We start from the raw sequence: 21,912 nt of genomic DNA, 5'->3' as shown, positions 1-21,912 counted from the left end.
TATATATTTCCATTTGTTTGCATCTTCATTTATTTCTTTCAACAGTATATTGTGATTTTCAGTGTACATATCACAGACTTTCTTGGTTAAATTTATGCCTAAATATTTTATTCTTTTGGATGCTATTATAAATATAATTACTTTTGTAATTTCCTTTTTGATTGTTCACTTTTTAGTGCACAGAATTGCAACAAAACCCTTTTGAGTGTTGATTCTGTTACTGAACAAACCTTTGGTCCACTCACCAAACACAATACTATAAAGCCAATCTACTGACACCAGGTTGTGGTGAAGGAAAGTACAGAGTTTATTGAAGGGTGCCAAGCAAAGAAAATGGGCACCTCATGCTCAAAAAACCCAAACTCCCCAATGGCTTTCAGGAAAGGGGTTTTAAAGGCACTGTGAGGGAGGGGGCTGCAGTGTGCATGATCAGCTCATGCATAATTCTCTGATTGATTGTCGTCCATGTGCAGTTTCAGGCATCATCAACCTTCTGGTTTCAATCAGTCTAGGGTCTGTGTTCCTGTAGTAAGCTGTTTTTATCTGCTGAGGGTCTGTTTCCTGTAAAAGCAACTTAGGAATGTATGTCAGGCCTTTGTCTGTATCTTTCAGGGAACTGTGAGTTCAGTGATTTTGCTATGTGGCGGATATGGTCTAAATTGTTACCCGTTTCCCAGTCCAACAGCTATTCTTTGTTTCTACATCTTCACATTCCTAATCGTTAACTCTTGAGTCAGCCTTTTGACACTCAAGGAAGGCCTGGGAGGCTAAAGAAAAAGCTTTTTCCTTCAAAGGACAGGGACACAGGGTCTTGCATACAGTTTCAACTTTCTATCTTGCAACTTTGCTGAATTCTTTCTTTCCAATTTGTTGGCCCTTTATTTCCTTTTATTGCTTAATTGCTCTGGCCAGATCTTCTAATACCTTGTTAAATAGAAATTGCAAAATTGGCATACTTGTTTCATTCCTGGTCTAAGGTAGAAAAAGTTTCAGTCTTTTACCATTGAATATAATGTTAGCTGCAGGACATTTCCTTATACTCCTAGTTTATTGAGTTCTTTTTTATTATGAAAAGGTATTGCATTCTGTCAAATGCTTTTTGTGCATCAATTGAGATGATCATGTGTTGTTCATGTTCATTCTATTAATGTAGTATATTATATTGCTTGATTTTCTAATGTTGAACTATCTTTGCATTCTAGGAATAACTCTCAGTCATGGTGCACAAAACTTTAATATGTTGATGAAATTGGTTCACTAGTATTTTCATTTTAAAGATTTTTGTTTCAATATTCATGAGGGATATTGGTCTAAATTTTGTTATGGTGTCTTTGCAGAATTAGATATCAGGATAACTTTGGCCTCATATAATGAGTTCTAAAGTGCTCCATCTCTTCAAATCATATTGAAACATTTCAGAAGGATTAGTGTTTATTCTTTTTTTGATTAAAAATAATTGACATATAACATTGTGTATGGTTAAGATGTACAATGTGTTGATTTAGTACATTTATATACTGCAATATGATTACCACCATAGCTCTAACTAACACCTCTACAGTGACACATAACTATCAATTATTTTTGTGGTGGGAACAATTAAGAACTACTCTTTTGGCAACTTTGAAGTTTATAATACAGTGTTGTTGACTAAAATCACTAGGCTGTACATTAACTCTCCAGGACTTATTTATCTCCTAGTCTCAAGTTTGCACCATTAAACAACATACTCCCAGATCCCCCATCCCCCAGCCTCTGGTAGCCACCATTCTACTCTCTGTTGTTCTGACTTTGGCTTTTTAAAATTACACGTATAAGTACTATCATAGAGTATTTGTCTATCTTTGTCTGACATATCACTTAGCCTAAGGCCCTTAAGGTCCATTCACATTGTCATAAAGGCAAGATTTCCTTCTTTCACATGGCTGAATAATATTCCATTGTGTGTGTGTGTGTGTGTGTGTGTGTGTGTGTGTATCTCACAACTTGTTTATCCATTTTTCTATTGATAGACACATAGGCTGTTTTTACATCTTGGCTATTGTGAATAAATACTGCAATAAATAAGGGAGTACACTCATGTCTTTGAATTCTTGTTTTCATTTCTTTTGCAAATGAAACCAGAAGTGGAATTTTTGGATCATATTGTAGTTCTATTTTTTTAATTTTTAAAGGAATCTTCCTACTGTTTCCCATAGTGGCTGTACCAAATTGTATTCCCACTAACAGTGCATTTTGGTTCCCTTTTCTCTACATCCTCATCAACAACTGTAATCTCTTATCTTTTGATGATAGCCCTTCTAACAGGTTTACATTTTTCTCATTGTGGTTTTTATTTGCATTTACCTGATGATTACTGATATTGAATGTCTTCCTATGTACCTTCTGGCCATTTCAATGTCTTCTTTGGAAATATGTGTATTTAGTTTGACCATTTTGTTTAATCAGATTGTATGTTTTTTGCTATTGAGTTCTATAAGTTTATATATTTTGGATTATTACTGCTTTTCAGATACATGATTTACAAATATTTTCTCCTATTCCATACTTGTTTTTCCATATTATTGTTTTTTTTAATTTTTATATTTTTTTTGCTGTGCAGAAGATTTTTATTTTCATGTAGTTTTACTTGTTGACTTTTGCTTTTGTTGCTTCTGCTTTAGGTGTTGTATCCAAAAAAATCATTACCCAGTCCAATGTCAAAGAGTTTCTTCCCTATGTATTCTTCTAGGAGTTTTATAGTAATAAGTCTTATGTTTATGTCTTTAATCCATTTCAAGTTAATTTTTGGAGTGGTGTAAGGTAGGGGTCTTATTTCATTTTTCTACATGTCATTATTCTGTTATCCCAATACCATTTGTGAAGAAATTCTTTCTTCACTGAGTGTTCTTGTCTCCCATGTAAATGTAAGTATATTGTACATGTGGGTGTTTATTTCTGGGCTCTCTATTCTGTTCAATTGGTCTATGAGTCTAATTGTATGTCAGTACCATACTGTTTTATTTACTATAGAATTGTAATATACTTTGCAATCTGGAAGTATGGTGCCTCCAGCTTTATTCTTCTTTCTCATAATTATTTTGACTATTTGAGGTCATTTGGGGCTCCATACAAATTTTAAGACTTTTTTATCCATTTCTGTGAAAAATATCATTGGAATTTTCATAGGGATTGCATTGAATCTATAGATGGCTTTGGGTAGTATGGACATTTTTAAAATATTTATTTTTCTAATTCATGAACACAGGATATCTTTCCATTTGATTGTGTCTTCTTCAACTTTTTTTTTTAAATCAAGGTCTTGTAGCTTTTGTTGTACAAATCTTTACTTCCTTGATTAACATTATTCCTAAGTATTTTATTGTTTTTGATGTTATTGTGAGTGGGATAGTTTTCTTTAGTTCTTTTTCAGATATTTTGTTGTTAATATATAGAAATGAAACTGTTTTCTGTATGTTAAATTTTATATTCTGAAATTTAACTGAATATGTTGATTAGTTCCACTTTTTTTTTAGTGGAATCTTTAGTATATTCTACTTTTAAGACCATATTATTTATAGACAGAAGTTTCCGAACTGAAGTCCACTCACCCAACACACAGCAAAGCCAATCTACTGACACCCAGTTGTGGTGAAGGAAAGTACATTTATTTACAAGGTGCCAAGCAAGGAGAATAGTTAGCTAATGCTCAAAAAGACCCAGACTCCTTGATGGCTTTCAGGGAAGGATTTTTAAAGGCAGCATTAGGGGTGACGTTAGCAGGGTGCATGATCAGCTCATGGACATTCTTCTAATTGGTTGGTGGTGAGATAACAGCATGGTATTTTTGGAATCTCTATCATCAATATTCTGGTTCCAACCAGTCTGGGGTCTATGTACTGGTGGTCAGCATGCAGTTAACTTCCTCCACCTGGCAGTGGTGGGGTTCTTGATTTCTTCAAAACAAGTCAAGAATATGTGTCCGGATAATATCTATAGCACTTGAGGAGGAACTAGGGTCCTTGACTTAGTTTTATGGGTAAGCTATTATTATTTTGTCTTGCTTGACTGCTTTCCTTTGTTTCTGCATTTTCTCACTTTTATAATTATTAACTGATTGAATTTGTTTTGATTTGTTTTATTTTATTTTATTTTATTTTATTTTTGAATTTGGGGAAGGCCTAGGAGGCTAAAGCTTTTTTATAAACAAGAAGTGAGAGACACAGGGAGGGAGTCTGTTCCCAGGAAGACCCCACAGTGTTCTGCTTGGTTTCACAAAGACAATTTACTTCTTCTTTACAATTTGGATACTTTTTTCCTTTTCCTTTCCTGATTGCTTTGGTTCAGACTTCCAGTACTATTTTGAATTGGAGTGGTAATAGTGGGCAACCTTATCTTGTTTTTACTTTAGAGGAAAATCGACCTCTCACCATGGGTATGATATTAGATGTGGTTTTGTCATATATGGTATTTAATATGTTATTGAGAGTTTTACTCAAGAAATACCTATCTAGAAATGTATCAATTTCTTCTAGGTTATTCAATTTTTTGACACATTTTTTGGTTCATAATAGTCTCTTAACATCTTTTGTATATTTGTGGTATCAATGTCTTCTCTTTCATTTTTTATTTTATTTGTTTGACTCTTGTCTCCTTTTTTTCTTAGTCTAGCTAAAGTTTTGTTGATTGTTTTATCTTTTCAAAACAATCTCTTAGTTATGTTAATCTGTTCTATTAATTTTCTGGGCTTTCTTTCATTTAATTATTTTCTGATCTTTGTTATTTCCTCCCTTCTGGTAACTTTAGGCTGATTTAGTCTTCTTTTTCTAGTTCTTTAAGTTATAAATTTAAGTTGTTTATTTGAGAGCTTTCTTTTTCTTAATTTAAACATATATCACTATAAATTTTGTTCTTAACAATGCATTTGCTTCTTCCCATAACTTTTGGTATGTTGTATTTTCATTTTTATTTGTTTTAAAATATATATAAAAAAAATTTCCTTTAGATTACTTCTTTGACCCATTGGTATTCAGGAGTGTGTTGTTCAATTTCCACATATTTGTATATTTTCCAATATTCCCCTTGTTACTGATTTCTAGTGTCATACCATTGTGGTCAGAGAAGGTACTTGGCATGATTTAATCGTCTTAAATTTGATAAGACTGTTTTGTGACCTAACCTATAATCTATCCTGGAGAATGTTCTGTGGGCATTTGAGAAGAATGTTTATTCTGGTGCTGTTGAAAGGAATGTTCTCTATATATCTGTTAAGTCCATTTGGTATATGTACAATTGAAGTCTTTCATTTTCTTATTGATTTTCTGTCTGTATAATCTATCCATTGCTGAACATGGGGTATTGATGTCCACTACTATTATTGTATTCTGACTCTTTCTCTCTTCACATCTGTTAGTTTTGCTTAATATACGAAGATGCTCCAATGTTGTGTGTGACTGTATATTTATTGCAATTGTTATATCTCCTGGATGAATTGAGCCTTTTATCATTATATAAATACCTCCTTTATCTCTTGTCACTGTTTTTGGCTCAAAGTCTATTTTTTTTTTCTGATATAAATACACCCACTTCCATTTCTTTTGGTTTTCACTTGCATGTAATAGCTTTTTCCACATCTTGATTTTTAGCCTATGTGTGTCTTTAAAGCTGAAGTGAGTTTCTTGCAGGTAACATATAGTTGGGTCTTTTTCTTTTATCCATCTAGCTACTATGTGCCTTTTAATTGGTGAATTTACTCCATTTACATTTAAAGTAATTGTTAATATGTTAGGACTTACTAATGTAATTTTATTAACTGTTTTCAGGCTGTTTTGTGGTTCCTCTGTTCCTTTTTTCTCTCTTTTTGTCTGTCTTTGTTATTCGATGCTTTTCCATAGTAGCATGCTTTGATTTTCTTCTTTTTTTATCTTTTGCTTGTATACTGCAGGTTTTAGCTTTGTGGCTATCATGAGGCTTACATAAATCTTCCTATAGTTAAAACAGTCCATTTTAAGCTGATAGCTTCAATTGTGTAAAAAAAAAAAAACAAACCACACAACTCTGTCCTTTTATTCTCTCCTAACATTTTATGTTTTTGATATCACAGTTTACGTCAATTTTTATTGTGTATTCATTAACAACTTATTGTAGCTATAGTAATTTAACACTTTTGTCCTTTAACTTTTATATATTAGAGTTAAGTAGTCAACACACTATCATATTAACCTATTAGAGTATTCTAAATTTGTCTTACCTCTAACAATGTTTTACATATTTTTATATATTTCCATGTTACTAATGAGTATCTTTTCATTTCAGCTTGAGGAATTCCTTTTATCATTTTTTGTAAGGCATGTCTAGTGTTCATGAACTCCCTCAGCTTTTGTTTGTGTGGGAAAGTTTTTATCTCTTCTTTATTTTGGAAGGACAGCTTTACCAGATATTGTATACATAATTGTCAGGGTTCTTTTTTGTTTGTTTTCTTTCAGAATTTTGAATATATTAACCCCTTCCATTTTGGCCTGCAAGGTTTCTGCTGAGAAATTTGCTGATAGCCTTATGTGAGTTCTCTTGCATTTGAGGATTTTTAATTCTCTCTTTGTATTTAATTTTAGACAGTCTTATGTCTTGGAGAAATTCTCTTTGGCTTGTATCTGTTGGTGAATTATGAGCTTCAAAACTTGGATATTCAAACACCTGACTGTATTTGGGAAGATCTCAGCCATTGTTTTTTTTTAATAAGCTTTCTGGCCCTTTCTCTCTCTCTTCTCCTTCTTGGAATCCCATCTTGTGTATGTTGTTTATTTTTATGGTATTCTATAATTCATGTAGGCTTTCTTCATTCTATTTCATCCTTTATTCTTTGTTCTTTTCTAACTGAATCATTTGAAATGATGTTCCTTTCACTTCACAGATTGTTTCCCTCTGTTTGATCAAGGCTACTGTTGATGCTCTCTATTGCATTTTCATTTCATTAATTGTATTATTCAGCTCCATATTTTTGTTTGGTTCTTTTCGTGATTTATATCCCTCTGTTAAATATCTCATATGCTTGTGTATTGATTCCTCATTTTAGAGAATGTTCTCTCTGTGTTTTCTTGTAGCTCACTGAGCTTCCCTAAAACAAACATGCTGAATTCTTTATCAGACAAATCAGTTCTTCATTTTGGGGGGATCAATTATTGGAAAAATATTGTATATTTTGGTTGTGTCATGTTTCCTTGATATTTCATTTTCATTGAAGTGTTACATTGCTATCTTTGCTTTTGAGCAAGCAGTCACCTCCTCCAGTCTTTACTTACTGGCTATGAAAAGAAAAACCTTCTGGCAGGTCTCCTAGAGATTCTGAGGCTTTCTCAGATTTTTTTCTATGGGTACACCTGATCCACACTTCTTGTTCCCTTTTTGGTGGGATTTCTTAAGGTTACATGTCTTCTTTAGTTCTGAAAGACTTTCATTTGCTTTCCCGAGGGTGGTGCTGAATGCTCAAATTTATGTGCTTTTTCCTAATCCTACAGAGTTGCGCTGGCTTTCTGGGTGTTTTCAGTAGCCATATGCAAAGGCTTGTGGTCACCACCCTTGGGGGTGTGCACTGGGTGCCAGCCACTACATGGGGGTGTATGTTGCTGTAACACACAGAGGATTGGTGGTGCCTCTGGGCCACTTGAGGATATCTGCAGGTGAGGTGTTCCCAGTGGTTTGTGGGTTGGCCTCCTGATGGAGTTCATGATGTGGTTAATAAGATATGTGTCTTTTTAATGAAATATAAACCCTGCCTACCTTCTCCCAGCTTATTTCTGCCACTCAGTTATGCAGCTTACCTCAGTATTTTGGCTGGGGTAAAACCAAATTGGGCTTCTTTAGCAGCATTCACACATCTGGGGAAACAGGGCCTGTACTCACAGATTCTCACTTTCCCCCATGGTAAAAATCATGAGTTGAGAGGCTCTCTGTTGGCCTTGAACTTTGCTACATGGGGGGAGAGGTGACATGGAAAGTGAATCTATTCCTCTTACACATCTGAACACATCAGGGTTTTTTGCTCTAATTGTGTAGTGGGATTTCTTTGCTAGATTCCTATATTTCCACAGATGTACTCTCATCCATGGATGATTATCAAAATCAGTTTTCTTTAGGGGCAAGATGGTAGAAAACTCCTATTCCACCACTGTGATAATATCACTTTCATAACCATTTATTTTTCTAATTCTTTTTTCTTTTGCTAAGACTTTGAATCCTTCTGAAAATTGTTTTTTAATTATGTTTAATGTTTTTAATTATTTTTAAAATATTTATATTTCCTTTAGGATTCTTTTCTATTATATCAGAGTTTAGAGTTTTAATAGTGAAGTTGTGTCTGTTCACTGTCCTTAGTAGATAGTTTTCTCATATTTTGAATTTTTGAAAGTTCCTATTTATAGAATTAAGTTTTTGTGTAAGACTTCCATTTGGCAAGTGTCAAATTATCTCCTGAAAATGGTTTTATATTTAGTTGTTAAGGCATATGCTGTTTTTCACCATCCTACTAAAAGAAAATGTTTGTGATTTTCTAGAGCAGGGGACATCAAAAACATTTTCGTAAAGGGTCAGAAAGTAAACATGTTAGGCTTGTGAGCCATGAAGTCTCTGATTCAACTACTCAACTCTACTATTGTAACATTAAAGCAACCATAAGTAATAATTAAATGAATGTGTATAGCAGTTTCCAATACATTTTTGTTTACAAAAACAAAAATTTGCCTCCAGGCTGTAATTTGCCAACCCATGATCTATAGGCTTACATCCTCATGAATCTCATTAGTAATGGCCATTTTTAGTCCAAATCATACAAAATGAAGGTTTAATAATTGATATCTCATGGTGGACTCTCATAATCCCTGGTACTTTATATTCATATCCCAGGTAAAGAAACTATTATGTTTACCCCTAGTGCCAGTGAGTACATAGTCTTCAGTCAACTATTTCCTTATGCTTGAAGCACTTCAAGTAATATGGCTTTTCGTAAGGAATACAAGTAAAATTCTTAACATACAGCAAGTCCAGCTTCATTTTGAGTGTTAGAACCCAAGATTCTGAATTCAGACTTATTTTGACAGTATAGTTGACTAGATTATTTTGATATCCCTTCTAATAAAAAACAAAGAGATGATGAATAAATCATAAATTTTACATTTCTGTGTTCTCAGGAAGTAGGAAATTTTCCGAGGGTCAAAAGTAAGCCAATAACAGCTCTGTAAGCAGCAAATTAAGCTGTGCGATGTGATTACATGTGAAGGGCAAGGTATTGGGGTAACAGTTGCAATGTGGACTTTGTGCTCAGAACACACATTGGACACAAAGTAAGTATAGTAAGGATTAAGGTCATTATATTAATTAATTACACTAAGAGTTATAACAGATTTTTCTTCAAATTTTATAGTTTTAACAGAGCTGACATGTGTTTCTCATTTACATGAGATTCAAAGTCACAAGGTTCCCTCTCACTGTGGTTCCATCATATTCAGATATGTCTTCCTAAATCATAAAACTTCTTTACAACAAGCAGGACTAAAGGGGAAGAGCATGGACAATCATGCATGATCATGCATGGAAAACTTATGTTCCAGGCTTGGTAGTGGCCTTATCACTTCCACTCACATTTCAACAACTAGACCTCAGTTATATTTTCAGAAAAACTGTTAAGTATGCTGTAAATGTTGTTTAGCTCTGTGCTCAAGAAAAAAAAATTAATTTGGTGATCATCTGGCAGTGTGTCTCATCCTCTTTTCTGGTTGCTAACTATCCTTTTCACCCTCTTCATTCATGCAGAATCTACTTCCCAATTCCCAAGTAAGACAATCCAAAATTCTACCCAGTCACTGCATACATATCAATCTCCAGGATTCCTCATTGATTCCCATCCCCTTTCACAATGTTATAGATATCCATGTTGTCTGCCAACATATAATCGCAAAAGACAAGTCATGCTCCTATCCCTCCATCCATGTAATATATGATGGTTGATATGTAACAAAATAACAACAATAAAAACTTACATTTGGAAAATGGAAGGAAGAAGCCTCCTAGAAGTAACTGATTCATAGAAAGGATGAAATACTGCTAAGCAGGCACTGTAAAATTTTTGAACACAAGCAGTCATGTAAGGTACTTGGTTATAATATATGTATCATATTATATATATTTTATCTATATTCTCTATGAGCATATTTAAATCAGGTGTTAAGTAGTTTTCTCTAATACTTCCTTCTTTTGCAGGTTTAGGGGCCTGAGTGTTGCTTTTTAACTTGAATAGTCAAAGGAATTTTTAGTCCAGGTTCATGTTATCTTTAGTAATGTATTTACCTCCAAGCCATAGTAGACTTGAAAAATTCGTAGCAGAAGGGAAGGAAGGAAATAGCAAAGATCAGAAGAAAAATAACTGAAAAGAGACCAAAAAATAATAGAAAACTCAACAAAGTGAAGAAATTTTTTAAAAGACACAGAAAACTTACAAACCTTTAGCTAGACAAATGAAGAAAATGAGAAAAGACTGAAATAAATAAAATCAGGACTGAGAGAGAAGATATTACAACTGATATCTCAGAAATACAAAGTTTCATAAGATACAATCATAAACAATTACACACCAACAAATAGGATAACCTATGATAAATGGATAATACCTAGAGACATAAAATTCACAAAGCCTGCATCAGGAAGAAATAGAGAATCTGAGCAGACCAATAAAAAGTAAAGAGATTTAATCAGTAATCAAAAAATGTCTCAGCAAATAAAAGTAAGACCAGATAGTTTCAATGGTGAGTTCTACCAAACATTTACATAAGAATAAATACTAATCTTTCTCAAATGATTCTAAAATTTGAAGAAGAGAGAAGAGTCCCAAACTCACTTTAAAAGGCCATTGTTACCCTTAGAAAAGGCAAATAAGGACACTCCAAGAAAATAAATCTATGTCTCAGATGAACTTTTAGATGCAAAAATTCTCAAGAAAATTTGAGCAAACTGAATTCAGCAGCACATTCAAAGGATCTTAACCATGATAAAATGAGATTTACCCCTGGGATATAAGGATGGTTCAACATATACAAACCAATAAATGAGATACATCACATTAGTAGAATAAAGATAAAGATCATATTATCATCTCAATACATGCAGAAAAAGCATTCAATAAAATTCAACATTTTTTCATGATAAAAATTCACCACAAATTGGTATAGAATAAAAAAGACATCAACATAATAAATGCCATATATGACAAATCCACTGTTAGCATCATACTGAAGGTGAAGCATTGAAATCCTTTCCTCTAAAATAAAGAATAAAGTTCCCTATTCTCACCACTCTTATTCAATATAGTATTGGATGTTCTAGACAGAGCAGTCAGACAACAAAAAGAAAAGAAGGCATCCAAATTAAAAAAAAAAAAGTTGTAACTGATACAGATAATATAACCTTATATGTAAAAAATACTAAAGTCTCCACCAAAAACTGCTAGAACTAATCAATGAATTCATTTAAGTTGCAGGATACAAAACCAATATGCAAAATCAGTTGTGTTTCTATACACTAACATTGAAACATTTGAAAATGTAATAAAGAAAACAATCTCATTCACAATAGCATCAAAAACAATGAAATACTGAGAAATAAAGTTAACCAAGGAGGTGAAAGATTTGTTTAACAAAAACTGTAAGGCTTTGCTGAAATAAATCAAAGACAAAAACAAATGGAAAGACATTCCATGTTTATGGATAAGAATAATTAGTATTGTTAGAATGTCCCTATTACCCGAAGCCATGTATAGAGTGAATGAAATCTCCATCAAAATTCCTGTGGCTTTTTCACATAAATAGAAAAAAACATCTAAAATATATATGGAGCCACAAAAGATGCTGAATAACAAAAGCAATCCTGAGAAAGAAGAACAAATGTAATAGTATCACACCTCCTGATTTCAAACTATACTACAAAGGTATAGTAATCAAAACAGTATGGTAATGGCATAAAAATAAACACATAGACAAATGGAATAGAATCCAGACCCCAGAAATAAATCCTCTTATAAATGGTCAACTAGTATTTTAAAAGAAAGTCAAAATAATCAATGGAAAAACATTGTCTCTTAAATAAATGGTGTTGGGATAATTGGATAACCACATGTAGAAGAATGAAATTGGATTCCCTACTATATCACTCAAAAGTTAACTCAAAATGGATTAAAGACTTAAACATAAGACTTGAAACCCTAAAGCTCCCAGAATAAAATGTAGAGAAAAATCTCCTTCACACCGGTCTTGGAAACTACTTTTTGTATGACACCAAAGCATAAGCAACAACAACAAAAATCAATAAGTGAGACTACACACTAAACTAAAAGGTTTCTGGGACTTCTCTGGAGGTGCAGTAGTTAAGAATCCGTCTGCCAATGTGGGGGACACAGGTTCGATCCCTGGTCCAGGAAGATCCCACATGCCGCAGAGCAACTAAGCCCATGCACCACAACTACTGAGCCTGCAGTCTAGAGCCCATGAGCCACAACTACTGAGCTCATGTGCCACAACTACTGAAGCCTGAGTGCCTACAGCCCATGCTCTACAACAAGAGAAGTCACCAAAATGAGAAGGCCGTGCACCACAATGAAGAGTAGCTCCTGCTCACTGCAACTAGAGAAAGCCTGCACGCAGCAACAAAGACCCAATGCAAACAAAAATAAATAAATACATAAATAAATAATTTAAAAAACAAACAAACAAAAACTAAAAGGTTTCTCCACAGCCAAAGAAACAATCAATAAATTGAAAAGTATCTATGGAATGGGAGAAAATATTTGCCAATTACATATATATGATAAGCAATTATAATTCAAAATAAGTAAGGAACTCATGTGACTCAATAGTAAAAAATCAAACAATCCTAATAAAGAATGAGCAGAGGAACTAAATAGATATTTTTTCCAAAGAAACATACAAACAGACAACAAGTACATAAAAAGACTCCTGACATTACTAATCATAAGGTAAATGCAAGTCAAAACCACAATGAGTTATAACCTCACACCTATTAGAATGTCTATCATCAAAAACACAAGTAGTAAGTGTTGGTGCGAATGTAAATTCATACAACCACTATGGAAAACAGTATTTAAGTTCTTCAAAAAGTTAAAAATAGCACTACCTTATGATCTAGCAATTCCACTTCTAGGTATATATTCAAAGGAAATGAAAACAGGATCTCAAAGAGACATCTGCACTTCCATGTTCACTGTAGCATTATTCATGACAGTCAAGATATGGAAACAACCTCTGTGTCTGTCAACAGATGAATGGATAAAGAAGAAAAAAACATATTATGGAATGGAATATTATTTAGCCATGAAAAAGAAGGAAATTCTACCATCTGTGACAACATGGATGGAACATGAGGCCATTATGCTAAGTGAAATAAATCAGAGAGAAAAAGACAATTACTGTATTACATCACTTATATTTTGAATCAAAAAAGGTCAAACTCATAGAAGCAGAGAATGCAATGTTGGTGAATAGGTGTGGGGTGGAGGAAATGAGATGTTGGCTAAAGAGAAAAAATTTCCAATTATAAGATGAATTAATTCTGAGGAATATAATGTACAGCTTGGTGATTATAGTTGATTATATTGCATTATTTACAATATATATAGTGATGAAGCCAGTAGATCTTATGTTCTTACCACAAAAGGAAATGGTAATTATGTGAAGTGATGGAGGTGTTAGCTACTGATATGGTGGTAATCATTTTGTAATATATAAGTGTATCATATCAACATATGCATACTTTAACTTACATGCTATATCTCAATTATATCTTAATAAAGCTGGGAAAACAAAACAAAACAAAACATAGTTGTCTTCATGTCTACTTTCTCCTGATCAGTTTCATGTGCCAGTAGCCATATCCAAGGTTCTTTCTTGGTATAATTTTTAGGTCAGATTTAGTTTTTGCTTGGCCCCCATGCCTCTTTGTCTCTCACATTAATGTTGGCTACTATAAATCTATCAGAAACGACATTTTGGAAGACCATATATCCTTAATCTAATCTTTGTTGCAGAGCTGAATTTTTCATTCAATTATGTAAACTTACGGTATCTTTATCCCTTAAGACCTTAAGTACTATCTTTTAATATGTAGAGTAGAAAAGCAATGGACTTTCCCATTTGTATAAATCCCCTGGTCTCTGGATTTTGTCTAGTATTCCCATCAATACTCTTGAATATTTGCCAAATCTCACTTGAGTTCATTTATTTCTAATAATACCTTGCAAAATGCAGACAATTCTATCCAAAGCACAGCATCTCTGATTCTTCTCAACCACTTCTTTTAGTGTTACAGACTCAGTCAGTAGACACAAGATGTGTATAATATATTGTAGGCAACCATAAAAAATACATTTTGCCATTTCATAATTCAGATTTTCCAGACTCTGATTTTAGTTTCCTTACCCTACAACTGAGCCAATCAAAAATATACTTTTTATTCTTTTGTAGAAGCTTACTTTGATTCATTCTACTTGATATACATTGTGCATCTTGTAAAAGACTCAATGAGAAATAACCATTTTAAAAGGTTGATAAATTTGACTACAATAAAATTAAGAACTTTAATTCATCTTAATATCTATTAAAAAGTGAAACACAAATGATAGTCTTAAAGAAAACATTTAAAAACAAATTGAAAAAAGGGTAAGTATCCAGAATATATTAAAGCAATAAGTTTGAGAAAAACAACTGATTAGAAAATCGGGGGGGGGGTGGCCTTCAAGATGGCAGAGGAGTAAGACATGGAGATCACCTTCCTCCCCACAAATCCATCAAAAATATGTCTGCTTGTGGAATAACTCCTACAGAACACCTACTGAATGCTAGCCGAAGGCCATAGACTTCTCAAAAGGCAAGAAAATCCCCACACACCTGGGTAGGGCAAAAGAAAAAAGAAAAAACAGAGACAAAAGAATAGGGACAGGACCTGCACCTCTGGCAGGGAGCTGTGAAGGAGGAATAGTTTCCACACACTAGGAAGACCCTTCAGTGGTGGAGACGGGGGGCAGGGGGGAAGCTTCAGAGCCATGGAGAAAAGCACAGCAACAGGGGTGCAGAGGGCAAAGTGGAGATATTCCCACACAGAGGATCAGTGCTGACCAGCACTCACCAGACTGAGAGGGTTGTCTGCTCACCTGCTGGGGTGAGTGGGGTCTGGGAGCTGAGGCTCAGGCTTTAGAGGTCAGATCTCAGGGAGAGGACTGTGGTTGGCTGCATGAAGACAGCATGAGGGGGGGTGGGTAATGTACAACAGCTAGCCATGAGGGAGTCCAGGAAAATCTCTGGACCTGCCCAAAAGGCAAAAAAACATTGTTTTGGGGTGCACGAGGGAGGGGATTCCTTCCCTGTCTGACCACAGGAGGCAGAGCACCGCCTAAATGAGCTCCAGAGATGGATGCATGCCATGGCTATCAGCTCAGACAGCAGAGACGGGCATGAAACACTAACACAGATGCTGCAGCCACCAAGAAGCCTGTGTGCAAGCACAGGTCGCTATCCACATGCTCACCGCACTCCCCCTGGGAGCCTGTGCAGCCTGCCACTAACAGGGTCCCGTGATCCAGGGACAACTTCCCTGGGAGAACACACGCATGCCTCAGTCTGTTGCAACATCTCACCGACCTCTGACACTGCAGGCTCACTCTGAATTCCAATTATAAGTAACTTACCCCTCCCTAGCCCCCAGCATGAGTGAGTCAGAGCTCCCTAAACAGCCACTGCTTTAACCCTGTGCTGTCTGGATGGGAATAGAAGCCTGAGGGAAACCTACATGCAGAGGTGGGGCCAACACCAAGGCTGAAACCTAGGAGCTGTGCGAACAAAGAAGAGAAAGGGAAATTTCTCTGTGCAGCATCAGGAGCAGTGGATTAAATCCCCACAATCAATTGAGGTAACCTGCATCTGTGGAATACCTGAATAGACAAGGAATCAACCCAAAACTGAAGTGGTGGACTTTGGGAGCAACTGTGGACATGGGGTTTGCTGTCTGTGAGTGACTTGTTTCACATTTTTATGTTTATCTTAGTATACTTTTTAACACTTGTTATCATTGGTGGATTTGTTTATTAGTTTGGTTGCTCACTTCTTTTTTTAATTTTATTACTTAATCTTTTTATTTTAATAAATTTTTATTTTTTTATTTTAATTATTTTATTTTATTTTACTTTTTAAAACTCAAAAAAAAATTTTTTTTTCTCCCTTTCTTTCTGAGCCATCTGCCTGACAGGGTCTTGGTGCTCCAGCCTGGTGTAAGGCCTGAGCCTCTGAGGTGGGAAAACTGAGTTCAGGACATTGGACCACGAGAGACCCCCTGGCCCCAAGTAATGCCAATCAGAGAGAGCTCTCCCAGAGATCTCTGCCTCAATGCCAAGACCCAGCTCCAGCCAATGGCCAGCAAGCTCTAGTGCTGGACGCCCCAAGGTAAACAACTAGCAAGAGAGGAACACAACCACACCCACGATCAGAGAGGCTGCCTAAAATCATACGAAGTTCACAGACACCCCAAAAACACACCACTGGAGGCAGCCCTGCCCACCAGTAAGACGAGATCCAGCCCCACCCACCAGAACACAGGCACCAGTACCCTCCACCAGGAAGCCTACACAAACCACTAAACCAGCCTTACTTACTGGGGAAAGACATCAAAAACAACAGGAACTACAAACCTGCAACCTGTGAAAAGGAGATGCCAAACACAGTATGTTAAGCAAAATGAGAATACAGAGAAATATGCAGCAGATGAATGAGCAAGGTAAAAATCCACCAGCCCAAACAAATGAAGAGGAAATAGGCAGTCTACCTCAAAAATAATTCAGAGTAATGATAGTAAAGATATTCGAAATATTGAAAATAGAATGGAGAATATACAAGAAATGTTTAACACTTTAGACCTAGAAGAACTAAAGCACAAACAAACAAAGATGAACAACACAATAGATGAAATTAGAAATGCTCTAGTAGGAATCAATAGCTGAATAACAGGCAGAAAAAGGAATAAGTGACCTGGGAGACAAAATAGTGGAAATAAGAGCAACAGAGCAGAATAAAAAAAAAAAGAATGAAAAGAATTGAGGACAGATTCAGAGACCTCTGGGACAACATTAAATGCACCAACATTTGAATTATAGGGGTCTCAGAAGAAGAAGAGAAAAAGAAAGGGACAGAGAAAATATTTGAAGAGATTATAGTTGAAAACTTCACTAATATGGGAAAGGAAAGAGTCAGTTAAGTCCAGGAAACACAGAGTCCCATGCAGGATAAATCCAAGGAGAAACATGCCAAGACACATATTAATCAAACTGTCAAAAATTACATACAAAGAAAAAATAATAAAAGCAGCAAGGGAAAAGCAAAAAACAACATACAAGGGAATACCCATAAGGTTAACAGCTAATCTTTCAGCAGAAAATCTGCAAGGCAGAAGGGAGTGGCAAGATATATTTAAAGTGATGAAAGGGAAGAAACTACAACCAAGATTACTCTTCCCAGCAAGGGTCTCATTCAGATTCGATGGAGGAATTAAAACCTTTACAGATAAGCAAAAGTTAAGATAATTCAGCACCACCAAACCAGCTTTACAACAAATGCTTAAGGAACTTCACTAAGCAGGAAACACAAGAGAAGGAAAAGACCTACAATAACAAACACAAAAAAAATAAGAAAATGGCAATAGGAACATATATATCAATAATTACTTTAAATGTAAATGGATTAAATGCTCCAAACCGAAGACATAGACTGGCTAAATGCATACAAAAACAATATCCGTATATATGCTGTCTACAAGAGACCCATTCAGACCCAGAGACACATACAGACTGAAAGTGAGGGGATGGAAAAAGATATTCCATGCAAATGGAAAACAAAAGAAAGCTGGAGTAGCAATTCTCATATCAGAAAAAATAGACTTAAAATAAAGACTATTTCAAGAGACAAAGAAAACCACCACATAATGAATAAGGTATCAATCCAAGAAGAAGATATAACAATGTAAATATTTATGCACCCAACACAGGAGCGCCTCAATACATAAGGCAAATGTTAACAGCCATACTAGAGGAAATCGACAGTAACATAATAATGGTATGGGACTCTAACACCCCACTTTCACCAATGGTCAGATCATCCAAAATGAAAACAAATAAGGAAACAAAAGCTTTAAATGACACATTAAACAAGATGGACTTAATTGATATTTATAGGGCATTCCATCCAAAAACAACAGAATACACTTTCTTCTCAAGTACTTAAGGAACATTCTCCAGGTTTGATCATATCTTGGGTCACAAATCAAGCCTTGGTAAATTTAAGAAAATTGAAATTGTATCAAGTATCTTTTCTGACCAGAATGCTATGAGACTAGATAACAATTACAGGAAAAAATCTGTAGGAAATACAAACACATGGAGGCTATACAATACACTACTAAATAACCAAGAGATCACTGAAGAAATCAAAGAGGAAATCAAAAAATACCTAGAAACAAATGACAATGAAAACATGATGATTCAAAATATATGTAATGCAGCAAAAGTAGTTCTAGGAGGAAAGTTTATAGAAATACAGTCGTACCACAAGAAACAAGAAACATCCCCAAAAGCAATCTAACCTTATACCTAAAGCAATTAGAGAAAGAAGAAGAACAGCAACAACAAAAAACAAAACCCAAGTTAGCAGAAGGAAAGAAATCATAAAGACCAGATCAGAAATAAATGAAAAAGAAATGAAGGAAACAGTAGCAAAGATCAATAAAACTAAAAGGTGGTTCTTTCAGAAGATAAACAAAACTGATAAAACACTAGCCACTCATCAAGAAAATAAGGGAAAAGGCTCAAATCAACAGAATTAGAAATGAAAAAGGAGAAGTAACAACTGACACTGCAGAAATACAAAGGATCATGAGAGATTACTATGAGCAACTCTATGCCAATAAAATGGACAACCTGGAAGAAATGGACACATTCTTAGAAGAGCACAACCTTCTGAGACTGAATCAGGAAGAAATAGAAAATATAAAATATATTTTATATATTTAATATAAATATAAAATATAAAGACAAATCACAAGTAATGAAATTGAAACTGTGATTAAAAATGTTCCAACAAACAGAAGTCTGGGACTAGATGGCTTCACAGGTGAATTTTGTCAAACATTTAGAGAAGAGCTAACACCCAACCTTCTAAAAATCTTCTAAAATGTAGCAGAGGGAAGAACACTCCCAATGTTATTCCAAGAGGCTACCATCACCCTCATACCAAAACCAAAGACGTCACAAAAAAGAAAACTACAAACCAATAACACTGATGAGCATAGACGCAAACTCCTCAACAAAATACTAGCAAAAAGAATCCAACAGCACATTAAAAGGATCATACACAATGATCAAGTGGGGTTTATCCCAGGAATGCAAGGATTCTTCCATACATGTAAATCGATCAATGTGATACACCGTATTAACAAACTGAAGTATAAAAACTATATGATAATCTCAACAGATGAAGAAAAAGCTTTTGAAAAAGTTCAACACCCATTTATGATAAAAACTCTCAAGAAAATAGGCATAGAGGGAACTTTCCTCAACATAATAAAGGCCATATATGAAAAATACACAGCCAAGATAGTTCTCAATGGTGAAAAATTGAAACCATTTCCTCTATCATCAGGATCAACACAAGGATGCACACACTCTCCGCTATTATTCAACATAGTTTTAGAAGTTTTAGCCACAGCAAGCAGAGAAGAAAAAGGAATAAAAGAATCCAAATCAGAAATGAAGAAGTAAAGCTGTCACTGTTTGCAGATGACATGATACTATACATAGAGAATCCTAATGATGCTACCAGAAAACTACTAGAGATAATCAATGAGTTTGGTAAAGTAGCAGGATACAAAATTAATGCACAAAAATCACTTTCATTCCTAAAATCTAATGTTGAAAAATCTGAAAGAGAAATTAAGGAAACACTCCCAGTTACCATTGCAACAGAAAGAATAAAATACATAGGAATAAATCTACCTAAGGAGACAAAAGACCTGTATGCAGAAAACTATAAGACACGGATGAAAGAAATTAAAGATGATACAAACAGATAGAGAGATATACCATTTTCTTGGATTGGAAGAATCAACATTGTGAAAATGACTATATTACCCAAAACAATCTACAGATTCAATGCAATCCCTGTCAAACTACTAATGGGAATTTTCACAGAACTAGAAAAATAATTTCACAATTTGTATGAAAACACAAAAGACCCTGAGTAGCAAAAACAATCTTGAGAAAAAAAAACGGAGCTGAAGGAATCATGCTCCCTGACTTCAGACTATACTACAAAGGTACAGTAATCAAGAGAGTATGATAGTAGCACAAAAACAGAAATATAGATCAATGGAACAGGATAGAAAACCAGAGATAAACCCACAGACATATGGTCATGTTATCTTTGATCAAAGAGGCAGGTATATACAATAGACAAAATACAACCTCTTCAATAATTTGTGCTGGGAAAACTGGAGAGCTACATATAAAAGAATGAAATAAGAACACTTCCTAACACCATACACAAAAAATAAACTCAAAATGGATTAAATACCTAAATGTAAGGCCAGACACTATAAAACATAGGCAGACCACTCTATGACATAAATCACAGCAAGTTCCTTTTTGACCCACCTCTTAGAGAAATGAAATAAAAACAAAAATAAACGAATGGGACCTAATGAAACTTAAAAGCTTTGCACAGCAAAGGAAACCATAAACAAGATGAAAAGACAACTCTCAGAAGTGGCGAAAATATTTGCAAAGGAAGCAACTGACAAAAGATTAATCTCCAATATATACAAGCAGTGCATGCATCTCAGTATCAAAAAACAAACAACCCAATTCAAAAATGGGCAGGAGACCTAAATGGACATTTCTCCAGAGAAGATATACAGATTGCCAACAAACACATGAAAGAATGCTCAACATCACTAATCTTTGTTGGTTATCCATCTTAAATATATTAGTGTGTACATGTCGATCCCAAACTCCCTAACTATCCATTCCCTCCACCCTTCCCCCTGGTAACCATAAGTTCATTCTCTAAATCTATGGGTCTGTTTCTGTTTTGTAAAAGAGTTCATTTGTATCATTTCTTTTCAGATTCAACATATAAGGGATATTATACAATATTTCTCTCTCTCTGTCTGACTTACTTCACTCAGTATGACAATCTCTAGTTAAAAGATTGTGAAGTTTTAACATCCCAATTATGATTTTAAAATACTGATTTTAAATAGACTGAAAATTGTGCAGGTATTTTATAATCCTTACAGCAACCACTGAAACATATATGAAATGATATCATAAAAAGTATAATGATAAACTATAATAAAATAATAACCAATGTTTAAATGACCAAAAGAATGAAGGAAAAAAAAAAAGAATGAAGGAGAAGAAATGGAATAAGAAACAGAAAGAAGAAAGCAAAAAATAAAATGGTAGACCTAAATTCAAACATGTTAATAATTAAAGTAAATGTTCTAAGAACGTGAATTAAAAGTCAGAGATTATCAGAATAGATGTTTTTAAATGAACCAATTATGTCATGATAGTCTGAACAATAATCACCAAAAGTATCAGGCCTTAATCCCCTGGAATCTGTAAATGTTATTTTATAAGGAAAAAAGGTCGTTTGCAGATATGATTAAGTTAAAGATCTTTACAGAGGGAGATTAACTTGGATTGACAGAGTGGTCCCTTAATTCAATTACAGACTTCTTTATAAGAGAGAAGCAGAGATTAGAGCACCAAACACAGAAGAGGTAAAAGCAACATGAAGACAGAGGCAGAAACTGGAGTGGTGTGGCCACAAGCAAAGA

The sequence above is a fragment of the Balaenoptera ricei genome, chromosome X (assembly GCF_028023285.1).
Source record: "Balaenoptera ricei isolate mBalRic1 chromosome X, mBalRic1.hap2, whole genome shotgun sequence".
Classification (NCBI taxonomy): Eukaryota; Metazoa; Chordata; class Mammalia; order Artiodactyla; family Balaenopteridae; genus Balaenoptera; species Balaenoptera ricei.
This window is presented reverse-complemented; position numbering follows the sequence as displayed.